The following is a 20,094-nucleotide window of genomic DNA, read 5'->3' as shown; positions in this document are numbered from 1 at the left end:
TCGGGGCTTCGTGTGTAAGTGGGGGTTGTCCAAAGGAAGAAGGAAGATGAAGAGAGAACATTGTAGGCCAAAGAAAATATGTTAGCAGGATGGGACTGCCTTGCAGATGGGCGTTACACTTTTGCTTCAGATCTTCACCCCATCTTCTCCTGTGCCTCTTCCTCCCTCCTCACCGTCTCCAGGTTGTTGGCCTGTAGGTTGACACTTGCCCTTAGGATCATTGCTATAGTGGGCTTATGTATAAATACAATACAGGAACCAATAAACAAAGAAAACAACCGAAGCATGGTTGGCAGGGCCTGGAACCAAGCCTACATTACACTTTAAAAAAATTGACTTCCTGCAAAAAAAAAAAAAAAGTATTTTGACTCCTACATTTTTGGACTTCATTAGAAAGATCTGAAATGGATGACACCAAGCTGTTTGCCTAAAATAATGTCCCAAGCCTGAATTGGCATGGATATTTCCTGAGACTAAAATAGAAACTTGTTTTGCTAACAGAAAACAAGTTGGAAATCAAAGAGTCGTTTAAGTTGAAACCATTATTTTTCCTTTTCTTGCAGAAAATTCCTGTTTTTACACACACTAAGAGATCAGGATAGTATAAGGTCACCCGGCCACAGAACTTTCCATTAACATTTTGGAGTTGCAGAAACCTCAGAAAGAAAATATGGAGAAGGAAAAAACCTTGTGTAAGAAACTCCTTCAACAGACATTCACAAGCACCTACTATGTGTCAGGCACTGTTCTGGGCACTAAACAGACACTGGCCCTTGTAGAGTTTGAATTCTAGCAGAAAGAAGGCATTCAAAGAAGACATAAATTGTTCAGTATAATAGGAATAGTATATGGAGAAAAAAACAAAGTAGCCGAGGGCATCGGGAGGGGTCAACTTAGAATTTTAAATAGAGTGTCCAGGCAGGGTGTGGTACTGTAATCCCAGTACTTGGGAGGCTGAAACAGGAAGATCACATGTTCGAAGTCAGCCTCAGCAATTTAGGAAGGCCCTGTTTTAAAACAGGGGAGAGGCTCAGAGGTAGCTTAGAGGTAGTGCTGGGGTTCAACCACTAGTACTAAATAGACAGACAGACAGACAGACAGAGTGGTCATGGTTGCCTTCTCGAGAGAGGCGGCAACTGAGTGAAGACCAAGCAGGTGAAGGTGGGAGCCACGCAGATATCTGGGTGTAGAGGAGGAAACAGCTAATGAGTGCCCGGGCGGAGAGCCGTCCCGGGGAGGGTCTGAGGAGTGATGGCCCCTTCGGGTGCTTTAACGGGCCTTTTAGGACAATCGTGTGTTTCATTTTGAACATAGTTCCTTAGTAGGATACTTTTTACGCTGGAACAACAGAGTACTGATTACCTACAGTGGTTTCTAGGGGTCCCGGTAGGACCCGGCGCCGGGAGCGCCCTGCGGAGCCGAGCGCGGTTCAGCTGCGGAGACAAAAGTGTCGACTGGTTACATTTTCTGTCTCAAAGCCTTCGCCCTGGGTGCGGGAAACACCGTCCCGGCGCTGGCCGCGGCTGATTTGCCTAAGTCGGGCCAGCGCCTGGGGGAGGGGGGGGGGGGAGACTCTGCCGGCCCCGCCCTCCCGCCCAGGGACGGGGGCCACTTGCGGGCGCCCCCTCCCCGTGCTCCCTCCCGCGCTGCGGGGCGGGGCGGCGGTGCAGGCGCCCCTCCCTCCCCTCCCTCCTCCTCCCTCCCCCTCCCTCCTCCCCTCGCGGGCGGGGGCGGCCTGGGCCGCAGACTGCTCCGCCGCCCCGCAGGCTCCCGCGACTCGGCCTCCGCGCAGCGCCCGCACCATGGCCCCCCGGGCCGCGCTGCTGCTGGCCTGGGCGCTCTACCTGCAGGCGGCCGCCGACTTCGACGGGAGGTGAGGCCGCCCGCCCGGGACCCATGCGGTCTGCGGACCCTCTCCCCGCGGGGCCCCGACCGCAGCGGCCCCGAGCCGTCCGGCGCCCAGCGGAGCCGCGAGCGGGGGCCGCTGGGGCTCCTGGACGAGTGTGCATGGGTGTGCATGGGTGTGTGCATGGGTGTGTGTGCATGGGTGTGTGCACGGGTGTGTGAGCGTGTGTGCGCTTCGCTGTGCGGCTCCGACCCGGGCGAGCCCGCCGTGCATGCTCCGACAGGTCCGGGCGCCCGGGCTAGTCGGCTGCGCTGTCACCGCTCGGTCCCGGGAGGCGCGGTGCTCAGCCCCGACGGCTGCTGCCCGGAGCCCCGCGGGGTCCCCGCCACCGGGCCCCCAGCCCTCCCCGCGCCCCAGATGCTGCACCTGTCCTGCCTGCAACCCTGGGACCGTGGATCCGCGGTTGACGGGCTTTCTGGTACCTGGAGGGGGAGAGCGCGGCGCTGGGCTGCCACCTGGCCCAGGAAATGCAAAGTCGGGGTATTTTGTACTTTGGGCCTGGGGGCAGACAGGACAGGTAAAGCAAAGGGAATCGAAAAGATAAAAACAGTTTAAGGAAAGGTTACAGGTAGCAGACAGAGGCTAGGTCTTTTTTGTTTTACTTTTTAAAAGCAATTCTTTGCCCACATCTGGGTATGCTGTGCATTTCTTGCACACACATTTACAAGAAATACATCATGCGTCTGCATACGCTTTTAATGTACCTGTAGAGAAAAGACTAAAACAGCCAATTAAAATGCCAATCTTTTTGGAGGAAGAAAAGTCACTCAAATTTGAATCTAAACAGGAAACAATTTAGCAAATAATGTATCAAAGTGTAACCTCGTGATAAATCTGTATCCTGAAATCGTATACTTTCTTTAAGCTTTATTTACATTAGAGAGGAAAATAACACGAATTGCAGGTACAGGCAACTTTCAAACTACAAGGACACTTGAGATGCCAGCTACACTTTAAACAACCTTTGCTTTTATATAGGCTTTTTCTAATACATTCCCCCACTCTGGGGGACTTATTTCCCCCCCAATTATATCTCCAAAAGCTGTTCATTTGGTCGAGGGACCTCCCCTTTTTCCCCTTCCCCCACCTGCCCTTTATGTGGCAGAAATAATTTCTGCTTCGACATGGTTAATATTATTTAATGCTTTTCAGTTTATGCTAAATTAGTCAAAATGCCCCCCATATCAGGTGCAAATCTTTGAAAAATGTTTTATTTCAAGCTTCAGAAGCCATCCTGTGGGTGGCAACCTTGAGAATTCTTGCTTTTAGCAGCTGCTGCTTTAAGTTAAGACAGGATCTTCTCTTTCCTCTTTATCCCCTACCCTGTGTGCTGAAGGGTTTTATGATTAAATTTCAGCAGGAAGGAGTTTGTGGAAGATTGATGGGTGTGGTTTGAATTTTTTCCCTAAAATAATAACAAAGGAAATTATTTTAATCTCAAGCGCATCTTGGCTTATTTTTAAATGTTTGTTTGTTTGTTTGTTTGCTTGTTTGTTAGGTGGCCCAGGCAAATAGTGTCTTCAATTGGCCTATGTCGATATGGTGGGAGGATTGACTGCTGCTGGGGCTGGGCTCGCCAGTCGTGGGGACAGTGTCAACGTGAGTATCAGGCCTGGGCTCTTCAGTTCCCTGGAGGTCCTGGAGGTGGGGCTTTCCATCATCATCATCCATAGCTTCTCTCTACACATCAAAGACATATGATTACTGAGCAAGGCCTGGCTATCCCCATCTTGCCTGGGTTTTCAGGTACAATTCCCACGATATTCTTCCCCTTTCCAACCTGTACCACCTGTATTAAGGAGCCTGCTCTGTCCTTCCCAGAGCATCACTGGAGGTGTTTGTTTTAGCATGTGCCTTAAAGATTTCCAGCTCCTGTATGCTCATCAGGCTTTCAGCCTTTCTTTGCTCCAGGCTCTAAGATGGGGGAAGATAATGAGTCTAGACTGTATTTACACTAAATAAACTCAGAACCTTAGAGCACTTATAAAATCTTCACCATAGCTGTTGTGTAAAGTGACCCAAAGCTCTGTTTGAAGAGAGGTTGTGTTGACAATATTCTAAATGGGCCACCCAGTATAATACGAGAAAAAAAAAAAAAAAAAAAAACCTGAAAAGGCATCATTTGAAAGAAGTTGGACAAGTAGTCCACTTCAGGTTGCTAAATCGGGATGCTGATTTCTGGTTGTTTTTTTTTTTTTCTCCTCATGATCAAATGGAGAATGGTAAAATGCAGTCATATCATAAATGCTTGAGAAATTTAGGAATTTTGCTCCCAAATTTTATCTGGATCTGGATATCAAAACTTTATCCCATACTTCCTGCCAAACAACAACACAAAACAAAAACAAAAATAAACACTCCAAATAATCATAGAAATTTTTGAGGTACACACATCCAGCCAGGGGATGTAGACCAAGCTGAGTTCTACATTGGGCAGTATGTTTTATTAGTAATGAGTATGTGGCTTAGAGGAATAAACATCTTCAAATAGGCTGTGGAGGAGCCTGCCAGAGAGATGAGTTGGTAGTGTGAGGAGTCAGGTAAATTTAAGTTTAGGAGAAGTAGGACTTTCCTCTGGTATCTTAATTTTTAAGAGTACACATGATATTTATCCTCAGCTTTGTGGAAGACGGAGAATGATAGTCACAGGTTGACTGCAATTGTGCTTCTAGTGTTTTCTTTGCTCAGGGAGTAGGAAAGGGGACTAATGCTTGTCCACTTGCTACGTACAAGCACTAGACTAGACTCTTTGCACAGTAGGACCATTGCCTCTTGTGAATGGGAAATGGTGCTAACTCCAGTTTCCAGTGAGTAGTGAATAAAAGAGCTGGGCAAGCTGCTGTGTTCCCACCGGTTAGTCTACTCAACGTTTTATGGGAAGATGGTCAGAAAGAATGATAATACCTGGTGGAATTTAGTCTTCTGACAGTTATACTACAGTGTCAGAAGTATTTGCACAGCTGGAAGCCAACAGGTGTGGAATTTGAGGAAGCATCAGGCTGAAATAACCCAGGGGTGAAGTGAGGATCCCTTTCTGTCCCAATGCATAAACACACCCCTCCCAAGTGAAAAGTGGGTAGTCTCTGCAAGAGTGGAGGCAGTTTCCTCCTACTCCTTTGCTGCTATAATTTGCAGGAAACTCCCAAATCAACTGTTGAAGTGCTTTGAGGTTGGTGCAGTCTCCCAGCCCCACCTCAACAAGGCAGCTCTGGCAGAATGCCCTGGGCAGCAGTGGAGCACACCTTCCCAGAGGCAGAGATTAGGGCGCAGGCGCTCTGCCAGGTGTGCGGAAAGAATTCCAAGGAGAAGGCTTCTCAGATCTCTGAGAGGCTCCTCAGGGTGAAATTCCCCAGGATTCACCTCTAGGAGCTGCTCTATTTTTTCTGTACCATGTAATCAAGTTTCCTCTGATATGTACTCACCTCGGCAAATTCTGAATTTGAATCAGTGCAGTTATTTTAAAGCTAAGATGGTATTACAAAAGTTAACCATCCAAGACGTTGAGTTTCTAGTGTCTTGATTTCTGTATGGTAGTTTTTCTGTCAGATATAGGATACTTTTATTATTTTTATACCTTCATTTTGTTTTTGCAAGAATATAAAGTGATCAGATATAGTGTTTGATTAGTGTTTATTTACCTTTTCCCTGTTGTTATCCCTTAAGAATCTGAGGAAATGGCAATATGACATGAGTTAATTGATAAATTGGAAGTGCTATTAGAATGTGTAAATGAATTTGCACACATCCCAGCTTATAGATTTGGTGAAAGTTTGAAAGCCAACAATAAGAGACAGCAACACGGACTCTGTTGCTAGGCTGCCTGCGTTGGAATTCTGATTCCACCCCTCTGTAGCTGTATGACCTTGGGCAGGTAATTCAGCTTTTTGCGCAGCATTTTCTAAAACAAATCTAAAATAGTACATACCTCAAGGACATATAACAAGGTTTAAATGAATTATAATTTCAAAAGCACTTAAAACTATGTTTGACACTGAGAAAATACTACATATGTATTTGGTAAAGTTGAAGAAATGTAAAGGAACACAGCTACTGAAACAGCATCGTGGGAAGGACATATCTGTGTTATTAGATTCTTTGCTTATTAGTTGTGGTAGATGTACTTTTTACATCAATACTACCCAAATTAAAAATGATGCCATGGGCCAGGCATGGTAGCGCACGCTTGTAATCCCCGCGCTTGGGAGGCAGAGACAGGAGGATTGCGCTTGTTCAAAGCCAGCTGCGCTGGCTTAAGAAACCCTGTTTCCAAATAAAAAGTATAAAATAGGTCTGGGAATGTGGGAATGGCAGCCTGGAGGTAGAAGGGTTCCCAGGAACCCCAGTACCACCAAATATATATATGCCATGGTTCTGTGTTTTAATATAATGAAATTCCTTTAACTTCAGAAAGGGCCAAAAGATTCTTCACCACTAAAGCTGAAGATGGCAAGGTTGTTAAAATAAATTCAGAGATGGATGTGTTCTTCCCTGTGTTTTAGTTTTCTGGAATCTTAGCCTGCCCGAATGCCTCTTGTCAGTTCAGTTCTGAGTGTCTCTGTTTTGATATAAGCAGGTAGAGGAATGTAGGGGTGAGAGGTCAACTCAGAGCTGGAATGGTACCAACAGGAAGCTTGTGGGATGAATGGGATATCTTCAAGGAAAATGCCTTGTTATTCTATAGCAGTTAAATCTACTAATGGATTACCTATAAAAATTCTAAATAACTTCTAGGAAATTTAAGGCCAAGAAATATTTTTGGCTTTCTGACCCTTAGATGAGCTGAGCTCTTTTCCCTGAATGACTGACTCATTTTAGAATCTTCCTTCAAAACAGCACCAACAAAGCAAAAGAAAAGGATTCCCACCTGTGACTAGAACCTGTCTGTTATCTCCTAGAAGGTGGGAGATATGTCTTTTAGGTTTTATTCCCTAGTGTGTGACCCTTTGGTGAGTGTCTATTCCATTTGGTAGAACATTTGTGAGACGTTTTGACCTAATATTCACAGGAATCCAAAATACATACCCACAAAAACATGCTGCATTTCATTTTCCCTTGCTGCTCCTCATGGACTTGTTTGTGAAGATTAGCCTTGCAAGGAGCTAGGGTTGCTGGACCTCCCCTTCCGTCGTACTGTGTCTGGCCACCAAGCCACATCCAGTCTGGGGACTTTCCATCCTTTCTTCTGGGATTAAGAAAAGACAGACCAGCGATGTTACCCAAACGGGCATAGAATCTGTCTCCTTCCTGCCTGTTCCACCCAATACTCTATCCCAACATTCCTACCCTGCTGGGAAAGCATGATCCTTTCCAGAAATAGGCAGGTTGTGTTTTTATAGTTCTTTTGTAGGTCATACCCTCGGTTTCTTTCTATTCTTTGATTCTCTGTTTTGTGTTCTTGACTCAAATAGATCTCTTGTATATTGAAAATTTTAGTTTTGATTTTCTATTTGTCTTGGGCTTTGCTTTTATTGAATCTTAATATGGCTTTTTCTTGTCAAGTGAAACTTTCTTATTAGGTTCACACATTCACAGCATAGAGCACCATAATCACCCAGATTGTTGCAAAATATTTCTGTTTCCTAAAATGTAATTGTTTGGCTCCTTGGTTTTTCAGTCATCTTAAAGGCACATTTCATTTTAGTTGGATCAACTATTTCTCTCTTTCAACTCTATGAATACTTCTGTAATAGAGATGTCTTATAACTTGCGTACTTTGTTTTAGAAAGCTGTGTGTGCTGTGTAAACAGTTCTCAAAGCGCTAGATAGTTTGAGACACCTGAGTTTAAGCTCTCACTTTTGTATCTGGTTAGCTAGCTAGCATTTTTTAACTATAGTTTTCTTACTTTACAAGCAAATTTCTAAGGTATATCACAACTGTAAACTCTATCTGATAACACCCTCAATAGAGAAAGAAATATATGGGATCTACAAATTGAGTTTGTGCATGGATGTCTTTTTGTTTATTTGGAGATTTAGGTGTATGATTGCTTTATGATAATAGCATTGTTGTTGAAAGTGTTCTCTAGAGATGTGGGGAAAAATTAAAAATATAACTAGTTCTGGGTTTCATCAAAGCTATTCAGTTTCTGAGTTCTTTGTCAGTAAATAATATGTAGTTTCTAAAGGAAATGGTATGAGTTAAGATGGGTTTGTATCATTCATCCTTAAGAAAAGGGAAAAGGCAATTGTTTTGTTATGATTCTGCTGGGGATTTTGAAAAGATATAAACTCATACCTACAGATTGTATTCCCTTTATTATCTCTAAATCTCATTTTTACGTACCTTGTCCCTGAGGTTAGTAAAGGCTACAATACCAATGCCATGTAAGGTGAAAAGTTTAGATTCTTACCAGCTTTAAATAAACATATAGATTAACAAAACATAGGGATTGTGAGATAGTAGTTCATTCTGAAGTTATTTTGGAATTTGTTAAATAATTTTACTTTGATGATGCAATTACTGACTAGTGATTATGGACATTGAAAAGAATTATGAATAAAGTAGTACTGCCCTTAAATCAGACATTTTGAAATCAACTTGGAAAGCCACATACAGTGTTCCCCACACACAGAGGTTACACCTAGTACATGCCTTTCTATATGTAGTCAACAGCTACTGCAACTTCTATTCAATATAAATTAGTTTCTTACACATAAAGCATCTTTTTATATCTGTCTATCATATGTAACCCCAGGAATAACGGGGAGTCTGTGGAGGGGTGTGCTGATCAGAACTAAATTAGAGATTGCTAGTAAGGTTCTCAGGCTCACCTATGGGAGCTGGGTATGTTTCATTGTCCTACATTTTTAGTTTACCCCCCTTCTCTTGGAGTAAGAATGCAGAGTCAGGTTGGGTTTTTTGGTTTCATTTGGGGTTATTTTTGAGCTAGGAATAAAAGCAAGGCAGTGAATCGTTTTATAATTACTTTGGGCACTGAACCTGAATCCCCAAATCCTTAGGAAGTATGATTTTTGATGAAGATTATTCAACTACCACCTCCCTTGAAAGGTTGTGTAAGAACACCATGTACTTTAAGTAACTTCAAGTGGTCTTGGAATGCAGATTTCAAGCTAAAAGCTGTGTTGAAGACGCTTGACCTTTTCATACAGGTAATTTTTGAGTAAGTGTAGTCTTCAAAGTTAAGTTTCACAGAAATTGCTTTGTTCTTTCATTCTTTTCCCTGATTAGAATTGACCTTTATAATACTATCAAGTCCACTCATTTCCTGAGATTCCCCTCATCAAGTTAATCTGGGCAGGTCTTAACCTTCATGGACTAGAAATTTCAATACTTCTCAAACTGGAAGATCAGGCCAAGGAAGGAGACACACTTCAGTCTCTGAGTTCAGCTGTTGGATGTGTCCTCACATACCTGCCCCAGGGACATGCTGCTTGGATGTGCAGGGCAGGTGCACACCAGGACCAAGGAAGTGCTGGTGGCCCCACAAACAACATTGTGTCTGTTCCTTGGAAACTTCTTGTCAGCTTCCAAAAATATTTATGTTTTTTATTTCTTTTCTTTTTTCTTTTTCTTTCTTTTTTTGGTGGTACTGGGGATAGAACCCAGGGGCCTTCTACCTCCAGGCTACACTCCAGACCTATTTTATATTTTATTTGGAAACAGGGTCTCTTAAGCCAGCCGAGGCTGCCTCCAAACCTGCACGATCCTCCTGTCTCAGCCTCCCAAGCGTGGGGATTACAAGTGTGTGCCACAATGCTCGGCTCATGTTTTACTTTTGTGTGTTCTGGGGATTGAACCCAGGGACAATCAGGCCTTCTAACTCTAAATTCCACCCCCATTCCTTTTTAAATTTTGTTTGTTTTGTTTTGAAACAAGATTTCACTAGACTGTTGAAAAGTCTTGCGATACAGCTGAGGCTGGCCTCAAACCTTGTATCCTCCCGTCTCAGGTCCCCAAATACTGGGATTACAGGCACCCACCACCGTGCTTGGTTATATTCTGTGTATTTCGAGTCAGCTGAATCCGTAGCATACTTTGGAGGTGACAGGCAGTATCCTACAGTGAGTAAGGGAAGATATGCAACACAAGAATTGGATCTTCAATTATGTTATGGGAGAGAAGAAGGCTCACCCCTCATTACTGTCTCACCTCCCACAATCAGGCACTTTTCCTTTTTCTGTCAATTTTGTGTAGATTCATGACTCTTTCTCATCAGTCTTTCTAAAATATTAGTTTATATTTGTAAGAAAAAATACATTCACTTCTTCAAATAACTCTTCTCAGGAAAATAAATATTTTCTATGTGTGTACCTTTGAAAAATATTTTACATACATATGGATAAATCCCTATACATCACCCCTGCTGCATACTTGTCTTATACATATCAAGGCATACTCTATACACTGTAGAGTACCTTTTCTCTTTTTTTTAACAGTACATTTTAAAGGTTATTTTTATCATCTGTACATGAAAATCCACCTTACTTTTTATGTATTTATAATATTTCATTGTATAGCTATACATAATTTATTAAAAAGTCTCTTATGTGTGTAGGTTGATTCTAATTTTCTATGAACACAAATGTAAAATAACCTTGACCATAGTGTTGAAAGATGTTGTTTTTCATGGGTTCTACTATTTCTGCGTGGCACATTTTTAAATTAAGTCAGTGGCATATACATTTGTAGTTTTGATCAATTGGCTAGTGGGTTTTTACTCATGATAAGTAGTTTAATAGAAAAGACTGGATAAAGCACTAGTGTTGGCTCAAGGCTCTGGCAATCTCATGTCCAGAATGTGATAGGATTAAGGGCAAGAGGGAGAAAAAAAGGGGTAAAATAAGATGTTGGTAGGAGGCCTTTGAAAATGCAGCTATGAGCCGGGCGTGGTGACACACACTTGTAATCCCAGCATTCCGGAGGCTGAGATCGGAGGTTTGTGGACAGCCTCAGCTACTTAGTTAGGCGCTCTGCAACTTAGTGAGACCCTGTTTCAAAATAAAGAATAAAAAATAGGGCAGGGTCATATGCCTCTGGGTTCCATCCCCAGACCCACAAAAGGAAAAAAAGAAAGAAAAGAAAAGAAAATGCAGCTATGTAAGCCATAAAAAAAAACTGAATATGTCTTGTCATTTTGTTCTTCGTGTCCAGTAGCCAAAGGAAAAGGCAAGTGATAAAGCAGGGCCTTGCACATGGTAGGCTAGCACTCCAGTGCTGAGCGACATCCCCAGGCCAAAATGGAGTGTATTACTTATATAACTTATGTTTTTTGTTAGGAAAAAGCAAACCAGTTACTTGGGGTAAAACAATATGACTTTTGCTACATGTGGTTATAAAAGTAGACTTACATGTGACCCTTTACAGTGAGGGGGAGAGAGTGAGTAGCAGAGTGGAAGGGTACCTGAAGCATCCCCAAGATAAAGCCAACAGTGGTTTTGAAAAGCTGTTTTATAGAAGATCCTGCCACATAAGATGATGCCTTACAGTTCATGAAAAGCAGTCTATATGTAGTTTAAGAAACATTATCTGTGTAGTTACCTTTTTTTTTTTTTTGGAGGTACTGTGGTTCCTGGAAACCCTTCTACCTCTGAGCTACACTCCCAGACCTATTTTTACACTTTTTTATTTGGAAACAGGGTCTCAAGCCAGCAGGGCTGGCTTTGAACCTGCGCGATCCTCCTGTCTCTGCCTCCCAAGTGCAGGGATTATAAGTGTGCGCCACCACGCCCGGCTGTCATTAACTTTTTGATGGTTCAACTTAAATATCTAGCTCTGATGGTTAAGTTGTATATGGCTTTGAACAGAAAATTCCAGGTTAAACAAGACAGTTTCAAGTTGGTATCACTCATTGTGGTCCTAAAGCTTGCTGTGTTATTTTTTTTTAGGTGAAAGGCCAGTCCTTGCTTATGTTTTAGTCTACATATTTTACGCACCAGTGAGCAGTTGATGGAGTGGATAGAGGCACTGTGAATGCAGTGAGGATTGGCATCCCCTGGGTTTCAGTATAAGTAGGTTCTTCAAAGAAATCAGTGGGAACTTTTTTAATATATAATTTGTACTCAGTGAATATCATTATATAAGCTTATCTCAGTTTCACTTTGCACTTATTCATTTATATGCAAATTTTAGGGTGTGGAGGGCAGACACAAACACTACTTCTGGGCATCATTTATTCTACTTATGCTATTACCAGTATCAGGAGCAACAGAATCCTTGCCGAGTCCTGATTTCCCCAAAGCTCCTGACTGTTATAGGTGTGCAAAGGAGTCACAGAGAGTCTTACTTGTTTTCCTACTCCACTTGGATTTCACAGAGGGTTCTTTTATGTAAGCATTTAAGCCTAAATAGATGACCAGCAGAACCTATTGAAAATACTGGTCCATTACCTGGTACCGAAACTTAAGTCTTCTTTTTATAGAAGTCTGAGGAAGGGCTGATTCTCATGAACTCCTGAAGAGACAATGAAAGGGAACTTGAAATCCCGATGTACATAAACTCTTGGACAATTAATCTATTTCTTTCTACTCCACCATATATTTCTTTTAAAAAATCTACAAAGCCCAAGTGTTAATAATTTAATAAAAGCCAAGTCAGTGTGTGTCCTGAGAGGGCATCAGTACAATAGAGTGGTTCCTCTCAACACTCTTACTGCTATAATCCAAAATAACTGAGCACACACTTGGAGGAAGAGTTATTCCTCATAGTTTTTGGAAATTCCAGAATTCAGTCTATGACAGGCCGGATCTTTAGAGCTCAGAAGATACTGGCAGGGAGCTAATAAAGTGAGAGAGCAAGGCTCTGCTCTCACATCATGGAGGCCAGAAGCAAGAAAGAGAAAAGCAGCAAGGAAAATCAAAGCCCCAGGCACGGTCCCCAAGGCCACAGCCCCAGGGACCCACCTTCTTCATCCATACCCTGCCTGCCTAGGTTACCACCCAGTAAACCCATCACAATGGATTTTTCTTCTGCTGAGATTACAACCCTCATGACTTAATTATATCAGCACTGAGCATTAGTACATGAGATTTTAGGGGCCATTCTATATCTAGCCAGAGCAAGTACCCTGTCTCCATAGGAGAAGCAAAGAGGTCTTTGGCCAATATGATAGACATCTCTTTATTCATTCCATATTATTCTGTAAGGAATAGATTCTGTGAGGAATCTTAGTTTAATTTTACTCTGATAAAACTGTTATACCAGCTTGTTATTCTTAACTCTGATAGAAGGGAACAGATATGAAGAATCTAAATGATTTTTTAGCTTTAGATCATAGTAGTTGGTTTTGGAGAATAAGTTTTTTTCTATATATTTTTTATTAGAAGCCCTCATTTTTTTTTTTTTTGCTATATATTAACTAAAGGCTGAACACAGCTTTGATAGGTACTAGATTCCAGGGAGCTTTAGATTTGCTTCTAAGGATTTGCTTTAAGTGGTTTGCATGTCAAAAATAAAAAGTCAACTGGTGTGTGTGTGTGTGTGTGTGTGTGTGTGTGTGTGTGTGTGTGAGAGAGAGAGAGAGAGAGAGAGATAACTGGGAATAGAACCCAGGGACATTTTACTTATGAGCCACATTCCAGCCCTATTTTATCTTTTATTTTAAAACAGGGTTTTACTAAGTTACTTGAGAGCATTGCTAGGTTGCTGAGGCTAATCTCAAAGATGCATCCTGTCTCTGCCTCCTAAGTAATGGAATTACAGGCATGTGCCACCACACCCATCAAAAAGTCAACTAAATTTTAAAATAACATACTTCATTTGGTCAGTACTTCTTTAGCTGTTCTATAGATTAATGATATAAATTCTCCAAAATGAATACTTCCTATTGTAACCTCATCAGATCACAAGGTTAAAATTATCTTTTATCAATGACAATGATTTCTTTTAAATTTTAAAAATTAATGTCATCACAGTTTAAATTTGTGGTAGGGGGAATATTTTTCCAAATGCAATGCTGCTTTTCAAAAAACTTCATCTTTATATTCATAAATCAGAGATCAAATTCATTTTCAGTGAAAGATCCCAAAGGTATATGTTGCAAAATTATAGAAAATAACTATAGAATTAGTAGAGTTTTCTAAGGTAGTACCAACTCTTTGACAATGAAAAACATAAAATTTAAGGTTGGGATATGAAGAGCTCTTTTGAAAATACATATATGCGTGCGTGCATGCGTGCGTGTGTGTGTGTGTATCTCCAAAGCTGATGGAGCTGATGGTTAAGGCTGGGAGGTAGAACTGCAGTGTGAGGGCAGACTTTCCCCTTTTGTGCATGTAACTGGCATTTGTCACCTGCAAGGGGTGCCTGTGTCACCTGCTGCTTGTTTAAGAAGCTGTGCATCTCCAGTTTCAGCTACATGGTACCTGCATCAACAGTCTCTGTCTATAGCATGCTATTTTTTTCCTTCCAAAGGTTATAGTTGGCCAAACATCTGGACATATAATCCTTTCCAGTCAATTCAAGTATGTAGGAGAGGATAGACATGCCTTTGGATAAAAAGAAAGTTTAATGCCTTAAGGTTTCTTGTCCTTCATTTTCTTTAACATTATCCAAATCTCAGGATTATCTCCAAATCTACAAACCTGGTTTTAGCAGGCAAGAAAAGTTGAGAAAACTAATAATCTAGTTTTCTTGCTCCATCACAACTTCATAGAATGATCAACATTTATTAAACCACGTAAAGTGCATACTATTTCTGAGCCCTCAGAGGGACAGAAGCAGTGGTCCTTGGGCGAGCTGCAGGAGAGCTCTAGAGCCCCAAGCTCTAATTGAGTAGCTTTGCAGGCAGGGTTGCATGTATTTATTCATATGCTGTTTTATAGTGGCTATAGAGAAATGGGTTATCAGAAGAAATGAAACAGATTTTTCTATATTATATGCTACTACTAAATCCATGTTAGGTTTCTCCACTAAACCACAATAAATGCATGTAGGGAACTTATTTTTGGCAATTGTTCAAAAATTGTGCTAATGGTTGTGTACGAAAATTTCCTCACTATCAGTAGAGAATAGAACCCAGAAACTTTCTGGAGGTAATCTGTTTTAGGTCTAATATTTCTTCATTTCAAAATGCAGTTTTGTACAGTTTTTAAAATGTAAAATATTAAGTATTGGATATTGGTTAATATTTTATGCTAGAAGTACTAACAGGTGTATATATTTATATCATTAATGTACTTAATCTCCATATGTTGAGGTTAATTTATGTTAAGTAGAAAAAACTATAACCTGGATATTATAAGAAGGAAACTATACAGAACTGTTTTGGCTGCTTAGTACTAATACAGCTAATTAGAAAATAATGATGTTTGCTATTCTTTATTGACTTTTTACCTTTGTTTAAAATATTTAAAATATTTTCATGATAAATTTGATTATTTGAAATTGGCAATTAAAAAGTACTAAAGAAACGGTATCCTTTTATATTTTTCTTTCTCATGCATAATAGTAATCATAAACAATTTTCTTTAAAATGTGATTCAGATTACAATTTGTTTTGATTTATTTTTGGCTGTTTGCTTAGATTAGACCTGATATGTTTCATTATTCAATTTTAAGAAATATGTAAATATCCAGAAATGGTGAGTTCTTTTAAAATTAAAAAAAACATAAAACAGAATATTAATGTTATAAAACTAACCAACATAAAAAAATAAAAATGTTTAGCAAGCAAATGTAATGTATGTCTTTCAAAATACAGAGCAATCTATCAAGCACAATGCTGTATGCCTGTAATCCCAGTACTTGGGAAGCTGAGACAGGAGGATTGCAAGACTCTCAGCAATCTGGTGACACTATGTTTCAAAACAAAAATAAATCAAATAGGGCTGGGAGTGTAGCTCAGAGATAGAATGTCCCTAGTTCAGTCTCTAGTAACACACACACACACACACACACACACACACACACACACACACACCCCAAAAAACAACCAGAGGAAAACATTCTAGAGCAAAGTAAACTTATTGCCTCAATAAAGTTTGACCTAGATATTTTATTCCTCTATTACCCAAAAGAAGACTTCATATCTAATTTAAAATTAGACAAATTCACAAAAGATTATATGTTAAAGAGAATATTTTATGCTTTAAAGAGGGAAGACATTAATTCAAGAGATAAAATAATCTTTTCCCTTACCTCTAGGATTTTAGGCTGGTCAAACACTATTAGTAGTGTTTCAAGTTTCTGACCTTTACTTTTATCTAGCTGGTTATTTATGCATCTTCAAGTGAAACTTTCGGCTGAGCTTTCACTGTTAATTCTTGTTGCTATTGACAACCAAAGCAGCCATGCAAGAAAAAATTTGCTGTGAAAGAGAAGGAAAAAAATCTTAATATTTCCTTTAAAAGTTGAAGAGAAAAGGAAACATACACTATATAAGAAGCAGGTAAGTAAAGATGTATCAAAACTACCAGCCTTTGTTACTAATTGATGACAAGTTTTAATTTTTTTCAGATGTTTTGTCCAATAACCATTAAAATAAAAGGATACTGTCTCTAGGAACCAAAAAGTAATACTGTGAAAATGAAAAATTGGATTGGAAAATACAATGTCACAGAAGGTCTGAGTATTTTAATAAAAATTTGAACTATAGAAGAATAGCATAACTTCAATTATTGGTTAAGATTTTTGTTGCAAACTGTTTTTAAATAACAAAATGGTGACTAAAATATTACTATTTTAAACATGTCCTAGACTTTTTTTTTTGTTTCAGAAAAGCAGTGAAAGTTGAATGTGTGTAAGTCTCCGGGAATGTAACAAGTTGATAAATACCCAAGTCCAGCCTCCTTACAGAGAAAAGATCTGGAATTTCTTTTTTTGGACATTTGTTTTGCAGCTTTCTACGTCTTAAGGCAGAGAATAGCCAGGATAAGGTGCCAGCTCAAAGGTTAGATGATCATATTTCTTGAAATAACTTTGGCTAATCTATGTCTTGAAAGACATAACTTCTAAATAATAACTTTATAAATCTATAAACAAAACATTAGTTGTGTTTTTGAGTTTCTTTTTTGGAAAAAACTGTATCACTTAGAGATGTCCTTATTTTGTTTCTACTTATACTAAGTTAATTTTAACTCAGTTATTACATTAAACTTTCCCATTCCAGTTTATAATTCCTGTCTCTTGTTTTATGAATCTAATAAATTGACCTTCATTCTAACCTAAAGGAGAGTTTATATTTTAATACTTAAAGAAGCAACTATAAAAATCAAAGTCCACCAAATAAAATTACTAACACAAGTCTATCATTAACCTGAGGGAATTGTTTCATATTCATTATTTCTCCATGGAACAATTCAGGTAAGAAATATTTTTACTGTATAAAATGTATAAGCTATCTAATAGCATCAATGAATACTCATGCTATTGCTTGGGCACATTAAAAAGTCCTTGTTTAACATATTTTGGGCAGAAGTAATATCACTTAACATATAATCTTATGACATTTTAGTGGGAAATTTTGGTGTGTTATATGAAATTCTAACATTTAGTGGAATTGGTTCCAAGAAGACAATGTACTTTGAAAACTCATTGGTGAAAGATACCATCATGGCCGGGCGGTGGCGCACGCTTGTAATCCCCGCGCTTGGGAGGCGGAGACAGGAGGATGGCGCAGGTTTGAAGCCAGCCGCGCTAGTTTAAGAGACCCTGTTTCCAAAAATAAAAAAGTATAAAATGAGTCTGGGAGTGTAGCCCGGAGGTAGAGGGGCTTCCAGGAACCCCAGTACCACCAAAAAAGAAAGAAAGCAAGAAAGAAAGAAAGAAAGAAAGAAACCATCACGTCATAAAAAATGTTTTTAAGGTAGGCTTTTAATTAAAAAAATATTCAGGAATAAAATTAATAGTATTAGAAAATTAAAGAGTCGCTTAGCTCCGAGAGACTCATTACATGTATGTAATACTAACAATGACACGACTGGCTAGCAGGGCCGGGGACGCTCAGGGAGCTGCGCTGAAGATAGACCAGCTTGTGCATTTTCTCAGGGACAGATTTAGTTCAGGACCTGTTTCTGTGACTTATCAGCTACGAGAAACAACTTTCTATTTCACTTTTTCAAGCCAGGATTTTCTCATCTTTAAACATGCTTTGCAAGGTTGCTGCTGCCATAAGAAGAAAACTTCCTCTGGAACACTTCTAGATGACTGTTTGCTCTTACTTACTTGTGGTTAATATAGAGAATACAGTGGAGACTTCTGAGCCGTGTTTTTTGTTTTGTTTTGTTTTGGTTTTTTTGGTGGTTCTGGGGTTCCTGGAAGCCCTTCTTCCTCCGGGCTACACTCCCAGACCTATTTTATATTTTTGAAACAGGGTCTCTTACGCCTGCGAGACTGGCTTTGAACCTGCGCGATCCTCCTGTCTCTGCCTCCCAAGCGCGGGGATTACAAGCGTGCGCCACCACGCCCAGCCTCTGAGCCATGTTTTACGAGAGTCTATCATAGGCTACCTCGTATAAAGAGTTTTCAGATACATTTTGTTTACTATGCCTAGTTGGAAGAAGAAAATTATTTCCCCACATATTCATTTCTAAAATAAACCTTTTCTTGGCCAGCTTTCTGGGGTCCTGCAACATTTCTTCCCTATCCCTCTAGTGATATTTATCCCCAAACCTCAGAGTAGAACAGTTGCGGTTATCTACCAGTGTTTGAACTTGGAGAAGGAACTAGAAGGAAATAGAATGGAATTGTGGAGCACTGACATTTAGAGTTTTGTGATTTATCTGGCAAACATCTGAGAGCTCGTAGAGGCCAAGAGCCGAGTTAGGGGCTGGGAAGATAAAAAAGATTAATGAAACCTTGGCCCTTACTTTTCAGGAATTCAATTTGGTAAGATGATTGGTTCTTATGCCTTCCGTGATTCTAAAACAAGAAAGATAAGATGTTGAGGGAATTCAGGGGCAGGATCAAGGGAGAGCTCATGGACTTGCTTCTCAGTTGATTCATCTGTTCATGCCGCGTGTGTCGAGGGCTGATGCTTGTCTGACCCCACATCATCACTGGAGCACAATCCCAATAAAAGGCAGCCTAGGCATTTCTGTTGCTCAGGGCCAGTGCTGAAGCCTGATGACAGGTAGCTGATGACAGGTGTGTTTTCATACCACCTGTTCTGGTCAAGGTTACTACGAGAGCACCTCTCAGGGGACAGTATTCCAGACCAGGAGCGATGCGTTGCAGTGGGGGCCGCTAAATCCTGAGGCAAAAGTGATCAAGTGAAGGTCACTTTCAGATGACAGGAAAATGTATTAAAAGCTCAGAATCCAGAGTGATGGGCAAAGTCCAAGAAATGTAGGAACTTCAGTGCAGTTGTTCAATCCGGGGGGGGGTCTGATGAGATACACGGGAGTGATAGGAAGAGGCTAACTCTGGGAAAGCTTTTGATGTCAAATAGACTAGCTTTCACTCCAGTGCTGGAAGGGAGAACTGTGAAGACTTCAAGCAGGGACATCTCATAATATTTCAGAGGACATTAGTTGGTACTAATGGGTCAGATATAGTATGCAAGTGAATTCTGTTTTGCTCAAAGTTAACACTGTCAGAAATAGCTGCCAGCCTTACATATGAAACACAAATATCAGGCTCCACTAGCTGCCAGCCTTACATATGAAACACAAATATCAGGCTCCACAGAATCTGTGGCTAGAGCTTAGGTGGTTGCCCAATTTGGGAGAAGCATAAGCTCCACTTCACCTTGGAGTTCACATCCTTCAGAGTTTGATGTTGGGGGCCAATTTCTGAACTTCTTTCTTGGCAATTTGGAGTATAAGTATTTGACACTCAGGGTTAGAGACTGTTACAATCAACCTGGTGAGAAGTTAGGGTTGATTTTAAGTAGTGGTGGGGGAACAAAAAGAAGGATAGGAAAGGATGGAGAGTCACGTGGCCTCAGAGGAGTGGGGTAGAACTGGCTGCCACTACACATTGCATTCGTAAGAAACTTTACTTTTTGAGACTGTGTTGCTTTTTGGTAAGGATCTAGGTAAGTTCAGTTTAGCCTCATAAGATTTTTACTTTTTTTTTTTTTTTTTTGGTGGTACTGGGGGTGGAACCCAGAGGCTTCCTACCTCCGGGCTATACTCCCAGACCTTTTTTATATTTTATTTGGAAACAGGGTCTCACTAAGTTGCTGAGAGCCTCACTAAGTAACTGAGGCTGGCTTCGAACCCATGCAATCCTCCTCTCAGCCTCCCAAGCGCGGGGATTACAAGTGTGAGCCACCACGCCCAGCTGCCTC

The 20,094-nt window shown here is 40.6% G+C and overlaps 1 protein-coding gene across 3 annotated transcripts in view; it reads left to right on the top strand.

The window, feature by feature from the left end:
- Nucleotides 1-1,823: 1,823 nt before the first annotated feature.
- The window catches only part of NPNT (nephronectin), a gene marked incomplete at its 3' end in the record, with an annotated part of 79,034 nt that continues 60,763 nt past the window's right edge, over nt 1,824-20,094 (top strand). For 2 of the 3 annotated variants that reach the window (XM_080696993.1, XM_080696992.1), the window contains exons 1-2: nt 1,845-1,873; nt 3,405-3,505. Of the gene's footprint in view, nt 1,874-3,404; nt 3,506-16,701; nt 16,753-20,094 lie in introns of all 3 variants that reach the window. The other variant, XM_080696991.1, reaches the window with a different exon arrangement.

This window comes from Muscardinus avellanarius (assembly GCF_963383645.1).
Source record: "Muscardinus avellanarius genome assembly, chromosome: 6".
In the NCBI taxonomy this organism is placed as follows: Eukaryota; Metazoa; Chordata; class Mammalia; order Rodentia; family Gliridae; genus Muscardinus; species Muscardinus avellanarius.
Note: the sequence above shows the minus strand (reverse complement) of the source record. Positions and strands in the feature narration are given on the sequence as shown.